Source organism: Octopus bimaculoides, chromosome 7 (genome assembly GCF_046866305.1).
Source record: "Octopus bimaculoides isolate indiv1 chromosome 7, ASM4686630v1, whole genome shotgun sequence".
NCBI classification, from domain to species: Eukaryota; Metazoa; Mollusca; class Cephalopoda; order Octopoda; family Octopodidae; genus Octopus; species Octopus bimaculoides.
Window position 1 is genome coordinate 30,807,847 of NC_142934.1, and position 17,813 is coordinate 30,825,659.

Here is a 17,813-nt window from a genome sequence, read left to right on the forward strand (position 1 = left end):
TTTAACAAAGCCTTACTCCCCTCTCCCACTTGACATGATTTCACTATGGAACACCAGAGAATCCTTACTACAAAAAGATTCTACAAACTAAGTTTTGAAGTTTTACAACAAACAGAAGAGGCAGACTGTGGGTGACTAGTGAGAAAGTATTTAAATTTATTTTAAGACCTGTTCCTCAAAGTAGAGCATGGCAATATTTTGGTGGAATGTGGGACTTCAGAATGGGGTCTAAGTAAAAATTAATAAATCTTGCAATAAACTTTTAATTAAAACTTCCCGTTCACTTTTCTATGTGAGTAGCCATGTACTTCTTCAACAGTAAGAATCCTGTTCTGTTATTTTTTAAAATCCTATTTCCAAGTATAAAGCCATATCCTTCTCAACTGTAGCCCCACTCAGTCAAAGGGGAGCTTAGTCTTGCAAGCTACATGATAGCTGCACTAGTGATGGTACCATAACAAAAGTACCCAGTATGTTGTAAAATGGTTGGCATTAGAAAGGACATCCAGTCCTTCAATCCACTGGATCCTGTCAAAACATCCCATGCATGCCAGAATAGATAAAGGATGTTAAAAGATCATTATCATCACCATTTAACATGTTTTCCATGCTGGCATAGGTTGGATAGTTCAACAGCAGCTGGCAGTACAGAGGACTATAGCAAGTACCACTGTCTGGCATGGTTTCTATGGCTTGATGCCCTTCCTAATACTAACCACTTTACAGAGTGTACTGACAGCTTTTTACAAGATACTGGCACTAGTGAAGTCATCTAGTAACATACAAGACAAGACTCCTCAACTGAGTGTGATATAGTATTGAAGGAGGCGGCTTTATGCAAGCTAATGAGAGGTTAAAGTATGATAGAGGGCAAGGAATAGGTGTTTTGCTGCAGAGGAGATACATAGTTACCCAAGATTAAAATGAGAGAAGGTGGTGAAGAGGTATCAGGTTGTACTCCCTAGTCTTAGGAGGGTGACTATAAGAAAAGTAGTACAAGTGATTGGACAAGATAAGTGGGTAGGTAAGTTTGCAGATGTGCAAAAGGAGATGGATAGAGGTGAATGCAGTGAATGATACAGAAATATAATTTTAGAGAAACTTGCTTTTAGCTTCATTAGAAATAAAAATAAAAGATGATGATATATACTTTGTTCATGGTAAGTGCACTTTGTTTTCTGCAAAATTAAAGTGTGGCATGGGGTAAAAATTTCTGAGAAGTACTTATTTGTATAGTTGTGCTATTTTTTGGCTTATATGAAAAAAAAACGATTATTATTAGGTTGTTCTGAAAATAATGGCTGCTCTAAGTGTTGTGTTTTGAAATGCAATTTTATCATAGTATTTTAATTATATTTTAGGTGAATTTCAACATACTTAATAATTGATGTATGCTCTTTAATAATTTTCTACTTATTTCAGATAGAAAACATTCGTGAAGCATAAGCGCCCTTAATTATGAACATGACAAAAAAGGACCTTCGCTTACTTTTCTTGCATGAGTTCAAGCTTGGGCACAATGCCTCCCAAACTGCTGCCAATATCAACAGAGCACTGGGAGAGAGGTTCACAAGTGATCGCACAGTACAAAAGTGGTTTCAGAAATTCCATATTGGTGACGAGAGCCTTGAAGATGAAGAAGGTAGAGGATGGTCATGCAGTCTTGACAATGAACAATTGAAAGCAATGGTTGAACAAAACCCATGTCAAGTGTCAGAGAAATGTCTCAGGCATTTGGTGTCGGTATTGCAATGGTCTCACGCAATCTGCAGAAGATTGGTAAGGTGAAAAAGCTCAATAAATGGGTAGCACATGAGCTCAATGAAAGTCAAAAAGTTTGGTGTTTTGAAGTGCGCTTGATGCTCTTTCTGCAAAACACCAATGATCCTTTTCTTGACAGAATAGTCACTTATGATGGATCCTTTATGATGACCGTAAATGATCAGGTCAATGGCTTGATCATGAGTCCCCCAGACATTTCCACAAGTCAAAGTTGCATCACCAAAAGATTATGGTGACTGTCTGGTGGTCTGCAATTGGTGTTGTCCATTACAGCTTTCTGGAGCCAATAAGAGCATTACAGCAGAGGTTTACTGCAATGAACTCGTTGAAATGCATGCTCACTTGCAAAAAATGAGACCTGCATTGGTGAATGGGAGTGGCTCAATTCTGCTCCACAATAATGCAAAGCCACATGTTGCAAGAATGACACTGCAGAAACTCACAGACTTGGGATACGAGACTTTATCACATCCTCCATATTCTCTTGATCTTTCAATCCACTGACTACCAGTTTTTAAATGATAAAACTTTCAGGTCCAAACCAAAGGTGGAATCAGCTTTCAAAGATTTCTTTGCATCAAAGCTAATAAGCTTTTATCATCTTATAAATAATCTTGTTGATCGATGGCATAGATGCTCACGGCTCATACTTTGACTAATCAAAACATTTCTCTTGTTAATTTTTCCAAAATAAAATGTTTCTGAAATTGGCCATTATTTTCAGAACAACCTAATACAATTGTGCAAAAAAAACTTACTCAAATTAATTTTCAAAATTTGAAATGAGATATTTTTTGATTTGATGTTTCATTCTATGATCCAGAAAGTGAATTTACTGAAGTCAGGAGAGACTGGCATAATAAAATAAAAGTAATCAATGAAACTGAACTACTTTTTGTTATTTTCTTCTTCAAATTGAAGTTTGTATTAAAACAATGCATGTGTAGAAGAAATGGCTGGCCCTGTTACAAGACAAGCGCAGCTATGTTGTTAAGAAGTTCACTTCCCATTGACAGGGTTTCAGTTCCAGTCCCACTGCATGAGCAAGGAACTTCTACTCCAGCTCTGGGCTGATTAAAATCTTGGGAATAGATTTGGTAGAGAAACTGAAAGAAACCCGTAATGAGTGTTTGTGTATGGTTTCATATTTCCTTTTATCACTTGTAGGTTGCTTGCAGCGCACAATGAAAATATGCTCAGGTTTATAACACATCTCAACAAGTAGCATGATCTTCCTAAACAAAAAGCACACTTCGGTGTCATTTGTTTCTAGTTCTCAACACAAGCAAGTCATTTGATAGATGTGGGGATTATCATCTCACTTGGAAACAGCTGGAGAATGGTGCCAAGAATTGCATCCAGCTGTAAAATAAAATCTTTTTCAACACACTCTTGTTGGACTCATGAGTTGACTGAGAGGAATTATAACGTACAGGATATCTGAATTAATATGAACATTGAAAGTATAATTAACTCTCTTGGATCTTTGGGATTAATTCATAATTCAGTGGTGTGGCTGTAATGAACCAATGCGTTTCATAAAGTTCCTTGTAGAACTTAGTGTTGTTGATTAGCAGTTGAATATCTTTGACAGTCTTCTAGTCTATTATTATCATTTTGTTACATCAAATTTGTATCAGGTTTATTTCATTTCTAAGAAAATTCTTTCACTTCCTTTTTAATGCCGAGTTTCCGGCAAAAGACGATCTTTGCCGTCTTCAGTAGTTTCACTTTCTGAAGCATAAAACCAAACAACGCTGAACATTTCTATACAGATGTAAATTTGCATATCAATTAGCAAAATTACAACTATTTTGGGGAGAAATTAAAGTTACAAACCTGTGAAGATTAAAATTGTAATTTTAACCAATCATATTCCTTCATTCTTAACCCCCCACCGGCTTTCTGGTGACATTACAGAAACCGCTGTTTTTGCTTTCCGTACGCAGTCTTATGAAAACCATAAATGCGATGTTACTGTTGTTTTTAGTCCCAGGAAGACATTCATATCTACCTCTTTATAGGGCTTTCCTATAAGGTGTTATCCACCCCTGATTGGAACTCTCCCGTATGACATGTACGCATGCTCAGTGACTTGCTTTAACAGTTGCAATCAGCTGAATGCACATTGCCAGTGACATAATTACCCACACTCTGTGGTCAGGATTCTTTTTTGGGTTTGATGTCGGTATCGAAGGGATTACCAGACACCGGACAATACAGTGAGAGCAGCTTTCACTCACATCGTAGTATTCGATGCTGTGTACGTGTCTGTCGTGGTAAAATATGCCACTCCTTAACTGTTGCTTTGCTTTCATCCGTAGCACGAGGTAATTATGTCATTATCTGTGAAATTCGGCAACTTACAAAGATCTTTAGATCAGGCAATACTTCACCGAGAGGAGATCAATCTTGCAAAAACACGAAGATTAAGAATAAACAGAAAAAGTACACAAATATATTTTACACACCTGTCGAAAACGTCGGTTTTGTTTTTTTACACTTTAAAGGTGGTTATGTTATTTTGTTGGGATTAATCCACCTTTAAAGTGAAAAAAAACAAAACCGACGTATACGACAGGTGTGTAAAATATATTTGTGTACTTTTTCTGTTTATTCTTAATCTTCGTGTTTTTGCAAGATTGAAAAAAAAGTTTCGGAAAGCTAACATTTTAAAATTCTTCGGGAAGTGACACTGTGATAGTTTCTATATTTAACCGAGCGTGTATATTCCTATTTTTGCTCCTGTTCTCTTCTACTTCTCTACTAGAAACGTTTACTTTGGAATTTACTTCTATTGAGAAAAAAAAAATCGTGTGCATGTTATTTTTAACGAAAGTTTTCTTATGACGGCTTCTCTTTACTGTCTAGAAATCTACGGATGCACATACGCACATAATAGAGAAAAATGAAACAATTATGGACGACTTGCTCCGAAACACCACCGAGTGGGGAACGCTTCTCAAAAATAACCTGCAGTTGTTTCCTTCAAAATTCCTACATGCTCGAAATGTACATACATCAAGGTATATTTGTAGAAACTTTCACGAAAAAATATTAATTTTCCTGGAAGAAGAATTTAAGTGGACTGTTGGAATTTCCGAAAATTGTCCCCCACCCCCATTCCAAAACACTTTCACCGGAAATTTTTCTATATTCGGATTCTACATAGTAAATACTATATGCATAGAAAATTTCATTAAAAAATATTCATTTTTCTGAAAGTTATGACCTCCCAAAGTCTGGGGGGTAAAACCCTGTAGTTATGCCGAAGCGGCATAAAACCCTGTAGTTATGCCGCTTCTGCTTATTCCTGTCTGAAGTATCGTCCGATGAATTTACTTTGTTGACATATCGACAGAATTTTTATACCTTTCAATCAAGTCCGCCTTTCTTCCAGTAACATACTGTCCATATAATCTTAAATATTTCTTTAACTCAGGCACAGTAAGTACTTCGATAGCTGAATCATCAAGCTGCTTTATATCCATAAGACGTAAAACAATAACAATGGCGTGGGTTAGCCTCCGGAAGTTTAATTATCTACATGGAGCGCCGCCTAGCCAAGGGAGATAACCTACTTAAGGAAAGCCCTATATACATATCTATATGCTTATTGAATTAAAAATTTTGAAAACGTAGTCTCTTGCATATTTGGAATCTTCGTCATCTAAAACATATGGGAAAATATTTCGCAAAAGTTCAAAATTTTAAATGGGGGAGGGGTTAACATTTTTTTGTTTGTTTGTATATCCGTAATCTCCGACATCTAAAACGTAGGGATCCGAAAATTTTTTTCAAAAAAATGCATTTTTCAAGGAGAGATGCGAAACTGCATTAGCCCCAAATATTGACCATAATGATAACATTATAAAGCTTTAGAAGCACATATATTAAAAAAATTACGATGAAATTCTGCGATGCAGGCAAACCCTGATCCATGATGCTATCAACAGGCTGCTATGGGAATACATACCAATAACATGGCAAGTGCGATCGCCGAAAATGAATTGATTGGTTAAAATTACAACTAAAAATTTCAATCTTTAAAAGTTCGAACCGTCTTTTTTTTTTTTTTTTTTTTTTGAGAAATTATCTAATTTCTTTCTCAAAAAAAATTGTGGCTCTGAAATTGGCAACAACTACATGTGTCAATATTAACCAAAAAGATCCCGGAAATGTGAAAAAGAAAAAGTTACGTATACTTCTCTGCAACCATGTCACATCACGACTGCTTTCATTTTGCATGTGTACAAATAACAAACTAAAAGCTTGCAAGGCTTTTGTTCTGTATGTGTGTAGGAAAATATGTAATATACGAAACCCAAACCTCGCTGCAGAAAGTTTATTAAAAGTGAAATTATTTGTTCGGCAATTACCGTAATTTTTTTTTTTTCCTCAGCTGAATCGCTTGGTTATGTATTTTTGTGTATGTGTGTGTTTATATGCGTATGCATAACATACATACATGCACGTAAATATAGAATTACATCCCCTTGATATTTTATTAGTGAGATTTAACCCAAATACCTTTCAGATTGTGCAGGAATCTATACTATCTGAAAGGTATTTGTAGAAAATTTAATTAAAAAATATCCGCTTTTCTGAAATCAGCATTCTTTTGGTCCTATTTGAAGGAATTTTTTTCAGAACTGTGCGCGGTATAACGAACGAATGTCACAAAATGCCTATTAGGTGTATATATCCATTGTGTGTCACTAAGCTATTTTAAGTATTAAAGGGAAAATAATGGCTGAGGTAAAGAATACACATATACCACCCGTTTTCAGCGTAACCTTAACCTCCTAGTGTGCGTATTATTTACCTTCGCCAAAATAATTATGCAGCGAAGAAGAAACAAAATCTGCCAGTAGCTAATATTATTTTGTAATTTGTAAGCCAGTTAACAAATAAAGCGTGACGGGTCGATCGATAGGCACAGGTCGATCGATAGGCCACGATTGTAGCCCAGATAGATGCATTTGATTTATGTTGCGTTTGTTAGGGTCTAATGTCACCCAAACGCTCCGATACTCCTCAGAATGCAAGAGGACTAATAGTTCAACTAATGACTTTTCAGATGATGTAAAATTTGCCAGATATTTTAACTTCTTTTTTATATATGCATGGTAGTCACATTTTCATAAAATGTGCTCAGTAGTCCATATGGGTTAATAACTTACTCTAGTTAAGCACTAAGCATTTTACGGGCACTAAGCTATTTTAAAGTAATTACAAACTACCATCATCGTTATAACTAATTTAATATTGATAGTTAAAGAAAAGAAGGTTCAACTTACATGGTCAGTTATCAGATTTGTTCTACTTCTGGAGATTTCCCCCCAATATTTACATCGAGTAACAACAAGGATATGCATATTTCATAGTATTCTTACTATGTTATGGATAGTGGTAACTCAAAGGTAGTTGACAATGATTAAAGGGAATTAATAAAGCAGAACACCGGAAATAGCTTTAGATGTAATATTGTTTTTAACAAGATACTGTTCTGTAATTGTCAGGTTGTTTTCATAGTGAGATTTGGGTGAATGAGCCATTGTCAATTATATCGACTTCAGTATTCGACTGGTACTTTACTTTATTGATCTAATAGGAATGAAAGGCGAAGTTAATCTCAGCAGGATTTAAACTCAGAATGTAACAGGCCGGAACAAATATACCAAGGTATTTTTTTCCGACGTGCTAATAGTTCAGTCTTGTAGCGAGAAATATTAGTCTCAAATTTTAAAAAAGCCAGCAATTTCGGGAAGTGCTAACTTGATTACATCGACTCCAGTGCTCAACTGGTGCTTATTTTATCAACTTCGGCACAATTTGAGCTCAGAACGTGAGACGGACAAAATGCTGCTAAACATTTTGCCCGATGTCTTAAGAATTCTACCAGTTCACCATCTTCGTAGCGGGAAATATCCAGGAGATTTATGTATTGCTATTAAATTGCAATGTTTAGCAACATTAGGGAAGTAGAAAGGATAAGAACTCCGCCGATAAAGTTGTCGAAGGATGACCTCCGGGACAAAACGGAAGCTACTACATAGAAATGACATGCTACAAAAAATTTACGCCACTAAGTTTAATTACACCTAGTTGATTACCAGCTTATCGCTTTTTTTTATAATGGGAGGGGGGGAGCTAAAGCAGTCTCGCACCTCTCATTTAAAAATGCATTTTTTGAAAAAAATATTTTCGGGTTCCTACGTTTTAGATGTCGGAGATTACGAATATGCAAAAAAAAAAAATAATAATAATTAACCTCCCCCGCCCGAAAATTTTGAACTTTATCGAAATCTTTTTTCCCTATATTTTAGATGAAGATTCCGAATATGCAAAAAACCACGTTTCCAAAATTTTAAATTCAATAAGCATATAAATGTGTGTATAAAGAAATAGATAGATATGAATGTCTTCCTGGGGCTAAAAACAACAATAACACCGTCTTCTACAGGACCGCCACATTTAGTTGACAAATATATCTTATGAATAAACGGACAGATACGAGCTGGCAGAAACGTTAGCGCACCGGGCGAAATGCTTAGAGGTATCTCGTCTGCCGTTACGTTCCGAGTTTAAATTCCGCCGAGGTCGACTTTGCCTTTCATCCTTTTAGGGTCGATAAATTAAGTACCAGTTACGCACTGGGGTCGATGTAATCGACTTAATCCCTTTGTTTGTCCCCTCTATGTTTAGCCCCTTGTGGGCAATAAAGAAATAAGATAGACAGATAAATAAATGGGTGAAAAAGTTCGAAATTTAAAATTGGGGACGGAGTGGAATTTGAGCCCCTTATTAAACTAAAGTTATTAATGTTTGTTTCTCATAAAATGGTGTATATTTAAAGTTAGAAATATTGCATTTCTAAATCTCTCAGAGAGAGTTATATAGTAGCAGCACGATAAAGTGATGATTTATTGCCAGCCAACTTAATGTGGTAGTCCCAGGAAAGGGAAGAATGCTACTATTTAGCCCCAAGAAACACTGTTTCCAGTTGGCTACGTGACACAAGCGTTCTGAGTCCTTAAGTTTTCAAACAGGGGAGATAAGCACCTCCAAACCAACAAAGCCAGCGTCCAAAGACTAGTTCCAGGGTAGTTGCCCTTCATCAGTCTGGATTAGCTTGGCCTTACTAGATGTCGGTGCTAAATCGCTGTTGAAACTTATAGAATTTCAAGTGAAATAAATTTAATTTACATAAAATTATTATTTACAATTATTTAAGGCAGACACAAGTAAAACGCAAATTCTGGCACTATCATGCTATTAGCTGTCAGAAGTGAAAGTGCTCACTGCCTGCTAGTGAAGTATCTGTCTGTCTGCCTGCATGCCTGTTGCTGGCCTGTCGATTCTTTGGCTACTGACAGCTAATACCATGACTGGCCGGAGCGAGCTATATGTCTGTCTGTCTCTCGATCTATCTATCACTCGAAAGTTCGCGCGTCCGCGCTAGCTAGTCGTGAGTAGAAAACACAAATTTAATATAAAAACATATTTCCTGAAATTGCAAATTATTTAAAATATAAAAATATAATTTTCAACAGAGAGAATTTATCAAAATAGAAAACAAATGAAGTTTGAAGTTTAAAAATAATAGGATCGACCACTCACGACTAGCTAGCGCGGACGCGAGTACCCTTATACTCTGTGTTTTTAAACGCATGGATATAGGTGTCAAATTTGTTCCAATAACTTTCGAGTAATAGATAGATAGATAGAGAGAGAGACAGACAGACAGACATATAGCTCGCTCCGGCCAGTCATGGTATTAGCTGTCAGTAGCCAAAGAATCGACAGGCCAGCAACAGGCATGCAGGCAGACAGACAGATACTTCACTAGCAGTGAGCACTTTCACTTCTGACAGCTAATAGCATGATAGTGCCCAAATTCTTTTCACTTTAATGTTCTTGTCTGTATTTAATTTCGATTTGTATATGTTCGTTAATTCGCTACGATCTCTTTATAGTAAACAAAATAAAAAATTTGGGGGGTAGCGGTGGGGGCAAAATTTAAAAAAAATGTTTTGCATATTCATAATCTCTGACGTCTAAAACGTAGGATTTTTTTTTTTTAACAAACTAGTACAGTTTAGAATTTTTGTAGACATTCAGGAATTCCACATTCGTGCAAATAATATTTAATGAGTTTGTGATTATTAAAACTATTAAACTGATTTAATTACCGTTGTATAGTATATATTGTTAGCAATAAAACACCATACTTGGTGATTGCCGTCTCTTAGTAATTCATTGTTGCCAATGGCATTTCTGATTTTCCATCCTTGACCTCTCAGATGACTATTCAGTCCCGCTGCAGATCAGCGTGCTTTCAAGTATAGGTGACAGTTATAACTCATTATGTGCTTCCAACTGGTCTACACATGTTGCTACTTTTCCATCGCCAGGTGGAATGACAAATGAGGTCATCAGACAGACATCGGTATGTCACTGAACTACAGTGATAAATGCTTGTACGACATGAGGACCACTCTCTGAGTCTCTGTGTTTAGTACCGAGTAACAGGCCGAAGTGAGATGGCTTTACTGCACGCCCTGACACCAACCAAGGATATTTCTACATGCCTGCGTTTAGATGGATTGTCATCACATATGCTAGTTAACCCATAGTTGGAACATAACAGGTCATACTACTCCGGGTCATAGTAGACCTGGAACAATAGTAGCTATGAGGTGGTTCCATACTCCCCAAAACACTGGAACTACCGTACCAGAGCCCCACTAATGGATGCAATTTATAGTCATACCCAGGACATATTATAAATGATATATTTTTCTTTTTCATTTTTCAGACATGCTAGTTAAATTTCTACGGAGACAAAAAATGAACATAAAGCATCTGAAAGCATTAAAAAAAAAATACTAAGGACGAAAATGAATTTTATTCTCTAAATCCTAATCTAATGCAATACTCTCATGCCAATTTGTTGAAGAAAGCAGCCCAAGCAATCTGCTGGTCTACTGACGCCTGCCTGGTGATTACTACAATGACATACTGAAAAAATGGGTTCAACAAACATGTAAGTAGTAGCAGTCAAGTGGCATCTCAGTAATCTTTTTAACCTGTGATATCTACTGAGAATGAAAATTTTTGTTATTGTTGGTGTTCCATCTCAAGTATCAGGTGGTGTTCATGAGGATGCTCAGCTGTTCATGACAATGACATGAGTATTTAGGGTTGCTTCAGAAATTATCCAAAGGAACACCAATATTTCATGATGTAGTGTATAGATTAGGAGTCTCAAAAATTTTTAGACCATCAACCCCTTCATGGAATCCTTGACCTCTCATTGACCCTCAGGCATGTACAAAAAAAATAGGTAATAATGAAGTAGATGTACAGTTTCAGGCATTTATTGACCCCGTGAATAGCCCCTATCGACCCCACGCCAGGGGTTGAGATCGACCATTTTGGAGACCCCTGGTATAGATGATAGTGTGCATGCCTTTTTCTTGCTTTTTTATTTTGATTCATTTTCAGTGTTACTTTCTATTTCTGTTTGTCCAGGTGAGGCAACTTGCTCAGTCCAGACATCCTAATCGAGCAATGGAGTGTGAATGTTTGGCCTAGGCTTCAGTCACATTGGTCTTTTGCTAAAAGAAAAAGCTCAACAGATGACAGCAGTAGTTTGCTAACTGGAATCGGTTGATCCTGACCCTTGACATTTGTTATCTGTTTATCCACTCAGCATCTCGTGATATTTGCAATTCACTCAATAACTTCATCTGCCAAAATAGTTCACATCCACCATGCTGCATCTCATGATTCCAACATGTCTTAGCTCAAGTGGTTATATGTTATTTAATCTATAGCTGAGACTGACAAGTGCTACTACTTATGGTTGGAGTAGACCTAGGAACAATTAGTAGCTATGAGGTTATTCCACACTCCTCAAAACACTGGAACTCCCAAACCAGGTTCCCACCACCAGATGCAATTTCAAGTCATACTTTTGTAAATTATATTCTATAGTATCCTCATCATCATCATTTCAGATCTGCTTTCTATGCAAGCATGATTTCTAGTATGATTTCTGACTGGGTACCCTTCCTAATGCCAACCACTTTACAAAATGTATTGCATGCATTTTCTGTGGCACCAGCATTATAAGGGTTGCTTTGTAACTTGCAAGACTAAAGAGCCCTCTCAAACGAGAGGAAGGATTAGAATTAGAGTGGATGCTTTAACCATTTTGATACAAATTCGCCCCTGGTTCTATAATACAAACTTCCTGTTTAAAACCATCAACTTAAAGACAAAGTTATTTTAATAAATTATTCATTATTTTCAGAATCAACTGAAACAAAGATAGTATATTTAAACAGAAACACGGTAACAAAAGAATTGAATTATGTTGGTGGAGAGCAGGAACAAATTTATAGATTTGCACTTCACTTGCACTTTACTTGAGTGAATGGGGAAGGCTGGAGTGGGACTCAAAAGAGGGAAATAGTGATTTCAAGGAGTCAGAATTTACATGGTAACATATGTAAGAGATTATAGCATGGATACACAAAAATCAACAAAACAATGATAGTATGGTATATAGAAACAGGTTTCTTACAATAGCAGAATAATATAGTAGATAAGGAGAGTGATGGAGGGATGTGTTTGGGTGATGAGGTGTGAAGTTAGAGGTTGCAAGTGGAAAAGAGTGAGAGATAAATATTAACAAAGAATGGGAAAGAAATGTAGATGATAAGAATGAGGAATAAGTATGGCTTGAGATAAAAAAAGATTCAGTTGAATGAATAGCATGCAGGATACATTATGTTTTGAAAGCCTCATTCACAATGTTGTGACTGAGAAGACTTGCTGGGTAAGTTTTCTCAAGTACAACAAATCACCAACCATCACAGTCTCTTGTCATGAGTCTTTGCAATCCAAGATCAGCTTTCACCACTATCTCACTATCTTCCACAGGTTCCATCAACTGTGAGTGATCATCCATATACATCACATCCACACCAACACAGTCTTCTCCTAATACATTTTTACTGCTTTAATTACACACAACGATGCTGCACATCCAGCGGAGCATGTTTGCTTCATTTATTTCACATCCTTGCAGGTCCTCTGTATGCTGAGTCCATGTTTCTATCATGGAGCATAGTAGTTCATATACAAGCATCATACAGTCTGCCTTTCACTGAGAGAGACACCTTTTACTACCAACAGAGGTAATAGATCCCAAACCTTCTCCATTCTTATTCTAGCAACTTATACTTTCTGATCATCCACTATCATTGCTGATTAGATAACCAAGAGAACAGAAACTATCTACTACCTCTGGGATCCTCCTGGGCTTTTGAGGGCATCTACTTCCCACATGTTCTTAAGAATTTATTGTTCCAGCACATCCGCTTTCTCCGATAACTTGTGCTTTTAAATATTTCATTGTCACTAATTGTTAGCAATTAGAATATTAAAAATGTTGATTACATTTCAGATTTACTTTTTCTGTTATTTATTGACATCTGTGAAATAATAACCTAACTATATACAAAGTCACTACAAAGTAAGTACTATCTATGGCTGGACGCCCTTCTTAATGCCAACAACTTTACAGAGTGTGGTGGGTGCTTTCTACATGCCACTGGTATGGGTGTGTTTATGCAGAACTGGCATGAGTGCATTTTACATGGCACCTGCAAAGCACATGCCTGTATGTATGGATGACAGATTTTACTTAGCTTGACACACCTTTATATATATATAAATAAATGGTAGAGTCAGGTAATGGAATGCACGGGAAACTTTATTGCTCACAACAATCATTTCAACACATTCCTGCATCAATCCCTTGCAGGTAGGAAACTATACAACTAGTTGTGTTGTGATGCATCCTTGGTGCAGAAGTGTGATGTAATAAGAGGTATCTTGTTAAATGAACTATTTCGCTTGAATTTAATACAGCATTTAATGAGACGCTCAATGTACACTGAGGAATTCCTGAGGTAGATCCAGCAACAATTGCGTAATTACTGTGGATGAAGCCAGGTAGTCATAGGCAGTGAACGTGCTTCATTAGTCAACTACTAGGAACATACCCAATGCTTATATATGTATATATCATCATCATCGTTTAACGTCCACTTTCCATACTGGCATAGGTTGGACAGTTTAACTGAGGACTGGCAAGCCAGAAGGCTGCACCAGGCTCCAATTTGAACAGGCAAGGTTTCTACAGCTGGATGCCCTTCCTAATGCCAACCACTCTGAGAGTGTAGTGGGTGCTTTTTACGTGCCACTGGCATGAGGGCCTGTCAGGTGGTACTGGCATCAACCATGCTCGAATGGTACTTTTTAAATGCACTGGCACAGGAGCCAGTCAGGTGAGAGTGGCATCGACCACAGTTAAATGGTGCTTTCTATGTGCCACCAGCACAGGTGCCAGTCAGGCGGTACTGGCATCAGCCACGACAATGACTTCACTTGACTCAACAGGTCTTCGCAAGCACAGTTTATTGCCCAATGATTGACGGGTACTCTTAAATAGGCCGGTTATGCAACACAGGCATAGGCCACGGTTACGGTCTCAATTGGCATGCCAGGTCTTCTCAAAGGTCTCAGTCACTTGTTGGCCTCCACGAGGCCCAATGTTTGAAGATCATGCTTCACCACCTCATCCCAGGTCTCCTTGGATCTACCTCTTCCACAGATTCACTCCACTGCTAGGGTGTGACACTTTCTCACACAGCTGCCTCATCCATATGCAACACATGACCATACCAGCTCAATTGTCTCTTTTGCACACCTCATCTGATGCTTCTTATGTCCAATTTTTTTCTCAGGGCGCTTACACTCTGTCATGTATGCATACTGACATTACACATCCAGCAGAGCATACTAGCTTCATTTTTTGCAAGCTTACACATGTCCTCAGCAGTCACGGCCTATGTTTCACTACTGTGAAGCATGGCTGTTTGCACACATGTGTCATACAGTCTACCTTTTACTCTGAGCAAGAGGCCCTTTGTTACCAGCAGAGGTACGAGCTCTCTGAACTTTGCCAGGCTATTCTTATTCTAGCAGTTACGCTCTCAGAGCATCCACCTCCGTTACTGACTTTGTCACCTAGGTAACGGAAGCTATCAACTACTTCTGGTTTTCCCCACTGGCATGTGATGGAAACTGTTATATATTTTTTTAATGACCCTATCAGTGCTGGTGCTACATGAAAAGCACTGATGTTGGTGCCACGTGAAAAGCACTGGTGCTGGTGCCACGCGAAAAACACCGGTACTGGGGCCAGCCACATGAAAAGTACCGGTGCTGGTGCCACACAAAAAGTACCGATGCTAGTGCCACATGAAAAGTACTGGTGCTGGTGCCACGTGAAAAGCACGGGTACTGGGGCCACGTGAAAATACTGGTGCTGGTGCCACGTGAAAAGCACCTGTACTGTTGTCACCTAAAAAACACCAATTTTAGTGTCACATAAAAAGCAGTGATAATAGCGACACATAAAAGGCACCGGTACTAGTGTCACGTAAAAAGTACCAGTGTTGGTGACACATGAAAAGCATTGGTGCTGGTCCCACATAAAAAGCACTGGTGCTGGTGCCATGTAAAAAGCACCATTTCTGGTGCCACATAAAAAACAGTGGTGCTGGTGCCATGCAAAATGCAGTGATGCTGGCCCCACATAAAAAAGCACTGATGCTGGTGCCATGTAAAAAACACCCACTACACTCTGTAAAGTTGATGACATTAGGAAGGCTATCCAGCTGAAGAAACCATGCCAAAACAGACAATGGAACCTGGTGTGACTCCCGACCTTACCAGCTCCTGTCAAACCATCCATCTCATGCCAGCATGATGATATATAAATTAAAATAATTTGATTTATGCAAGATCACACTACACTTTCTCAAAGAGAAATACATATACATGTGAAAGATAAACACACATCTAAATAGATAAGAATAAAGATTTTACACACACACACACACACACACAGATATATGCAACCTTAAGGATAGTACTAACATGCTACCTTAAAGATTATGTCAGCTATAAAATCAAAGAAAATACTCATACATGTTAAGAAGGTGAAAAGATATCTTATACTTAAAACTCATACTTGCAAATGCAAATATAGATTAGTCATCAAGTAATGCTGTTACTTTTTCAACTCTTATCTGATTTTACTTTGCATTTTTTTTTTAATGTTCTAAGTACTTATTTGATTGACACCGAAAGGGTGAAAAGTAAAGGACCTCGGCATTATTTGAACTCAGAATGTAAAATGCCAGAAAAAAAATATCACTAAGTACTTTAATACTCAAACGATTCTCTTAACCTGCCATCTTTGTGCTTCAAATTTTGACAGAAGGCCTGTAATTTTAGGGGGAGTATTAAGTTTAGTCGATTACATTGACCCCAATATTTGACTGGTGCTTTATTTTATCGACCTGAACAGATGAAGAACTAAGTTGACCTCAGTGGGTTTTGAACTTGTTACGCAATGAGCCAGAACAAATACTGCTAAGTACATTTTTTTTTTCAAATGTTCAAATGATTCTGCCCCTCTAATGATTTCTGATTTCAAATAATGGTTTCAAATTGTAACACAAGACCAGCAATTTTAGGACGGGGTAAGTCTTTACCATCAATCCCAGTACTTGATTGGTACTTTACTTCCTCAAATCCAGAGGGACTAAAGGCAAAGTTGGTCTCAACAAGATTTGAGCTTAGCATAAGAGCTGGAAAAAATAACCCTAAACATTTTACTCAACGTGCAAAAAATGTTGCCAGCTCTCCACATTAATGATAATAATGGTTTCAAATTTTGGCACATGGCTCAGTGGTTAGAGCATCAGGCTCATAATGATGAGGTTGTGAGTTCAATTCCTGGACTGGCTGTGTTGCGTTCTTCAGCAAGACACTTTATTTCACATTCCTTCAGTTCACTGAGTTGTAGTAAAAAGTTTTCATTGGTGCCAAGCTGTATCACCTTTTGCCTTTCCCTTGGATAACATTGGTGGCGTGGAGAGCAGAGGCTGGTATGCATGGGCGACTGCTGGGCTTCCATAAACAACTTTGCCCAGACTTGTGCCTAGGAGGGGAACTTTCGAGGTGCAATCCCATGGTCATTCATGACTGACGGGCGTCTTTACCTTAAAGATTTTAAATTCTGGCACAAGGCCAGCAATTTAGAGGGAGTAGTTGAGTGGATTAGATTGACTCCAGTGCTCAACTGGTACCTGTTTTATCAACTCCGAAAGGATGAAAGGCAAAGTCGACCTCAGATGGTTAACACGGATGAACTCAGAACGTGAAGATGGATGAAATGCTGCTAAGCATTTTGCCCAGCGTGCTAACGATTCTGCTAGCTTGCATATATATGTGTGTGTTAGTCTAAAAATATAAGCATTCTGGAATGTTTAACCCTAAGCAGGAAGTAGAGTTGAAATTAGGCGGCGAGCTGGCAGAAACGTTAGCATAACGGGCGAAATGCTTAGCGGTATTTCGTCTGCCGTTACGTTCCGAGTTCAAATTCCGCCGAGGTCGACTTTGCCTTTCATCCTTTCGGGGTCGATAAATTAAGTACCAGTTACGCACTGGGTCGATGTAATCGACTTAACCCCTTTGTTTGTCCTCTCTATGTTTAGCCCCTTGTGGGCAATAAAGAAATTGAACATTTCCTTTTTTATTTTAATTATCATATTATTTTCAGATTTATGAAGCTTTAAAATTATTAATTTCTAAAACCTAAATTAAACCAGTGCAATCCGAAATGTTTTTCATAATAAATTTTAAAAAGTGAATTTCATTTTCAAAGTAGAGTTATTATTTTCATATAAGAAACAGGTATTTTATTAATAAGTATATTTCTTGAAATCTCAAAAGGTAAACTTTGCACTCTGCCTTTTATTTTAGTTTGATAAGATGTTCAGATAATTCAGATAATTCTAAACACCTACAAAACGATAACGACAAATTGTCTCATTATGACACACAGTGGAATGTAAAACCTGTCAGCTTGTACAATTGTC

At 37.6% G+C, this 17,813-nt stretch overlaps 1 protein-coding gene across 5 annotated transcripts in view; it reads right to left on the minus strand.

The window, feature by feature from the left end:
• Positions 1-17,813, minus strand: part of LOC106882482 (protein lin-7 homolog C) — a 45,683-nt gene that overhangs the window by 26,704 nt on the left and 1,166 nt on the right. The window contains exons 1-2 of one of the 5 annotated variants that reach the window (XM_089355098.1): positions 7,083-7,222; positions 1,490-1,626 (exon numbers count right to left, since the gene is read on the minus strand). The exons of 1 other annotated variant lie outside the window; for it this stretch is intronic. The gene's annotated coding sequence lies outside the window, so the exon portion shown is untranslated. Of the gene's footprint in view, positions 1-1,489; positions 1,627-3,621; positions 5,315-7,082; positions 8,808-17,813 lie in introns of those variants that run through there. 3 more of the 5 variants (XM_014933172.3, XM_014933173.3, XM_089355099.1) reach the window with 3 other exon arrangements.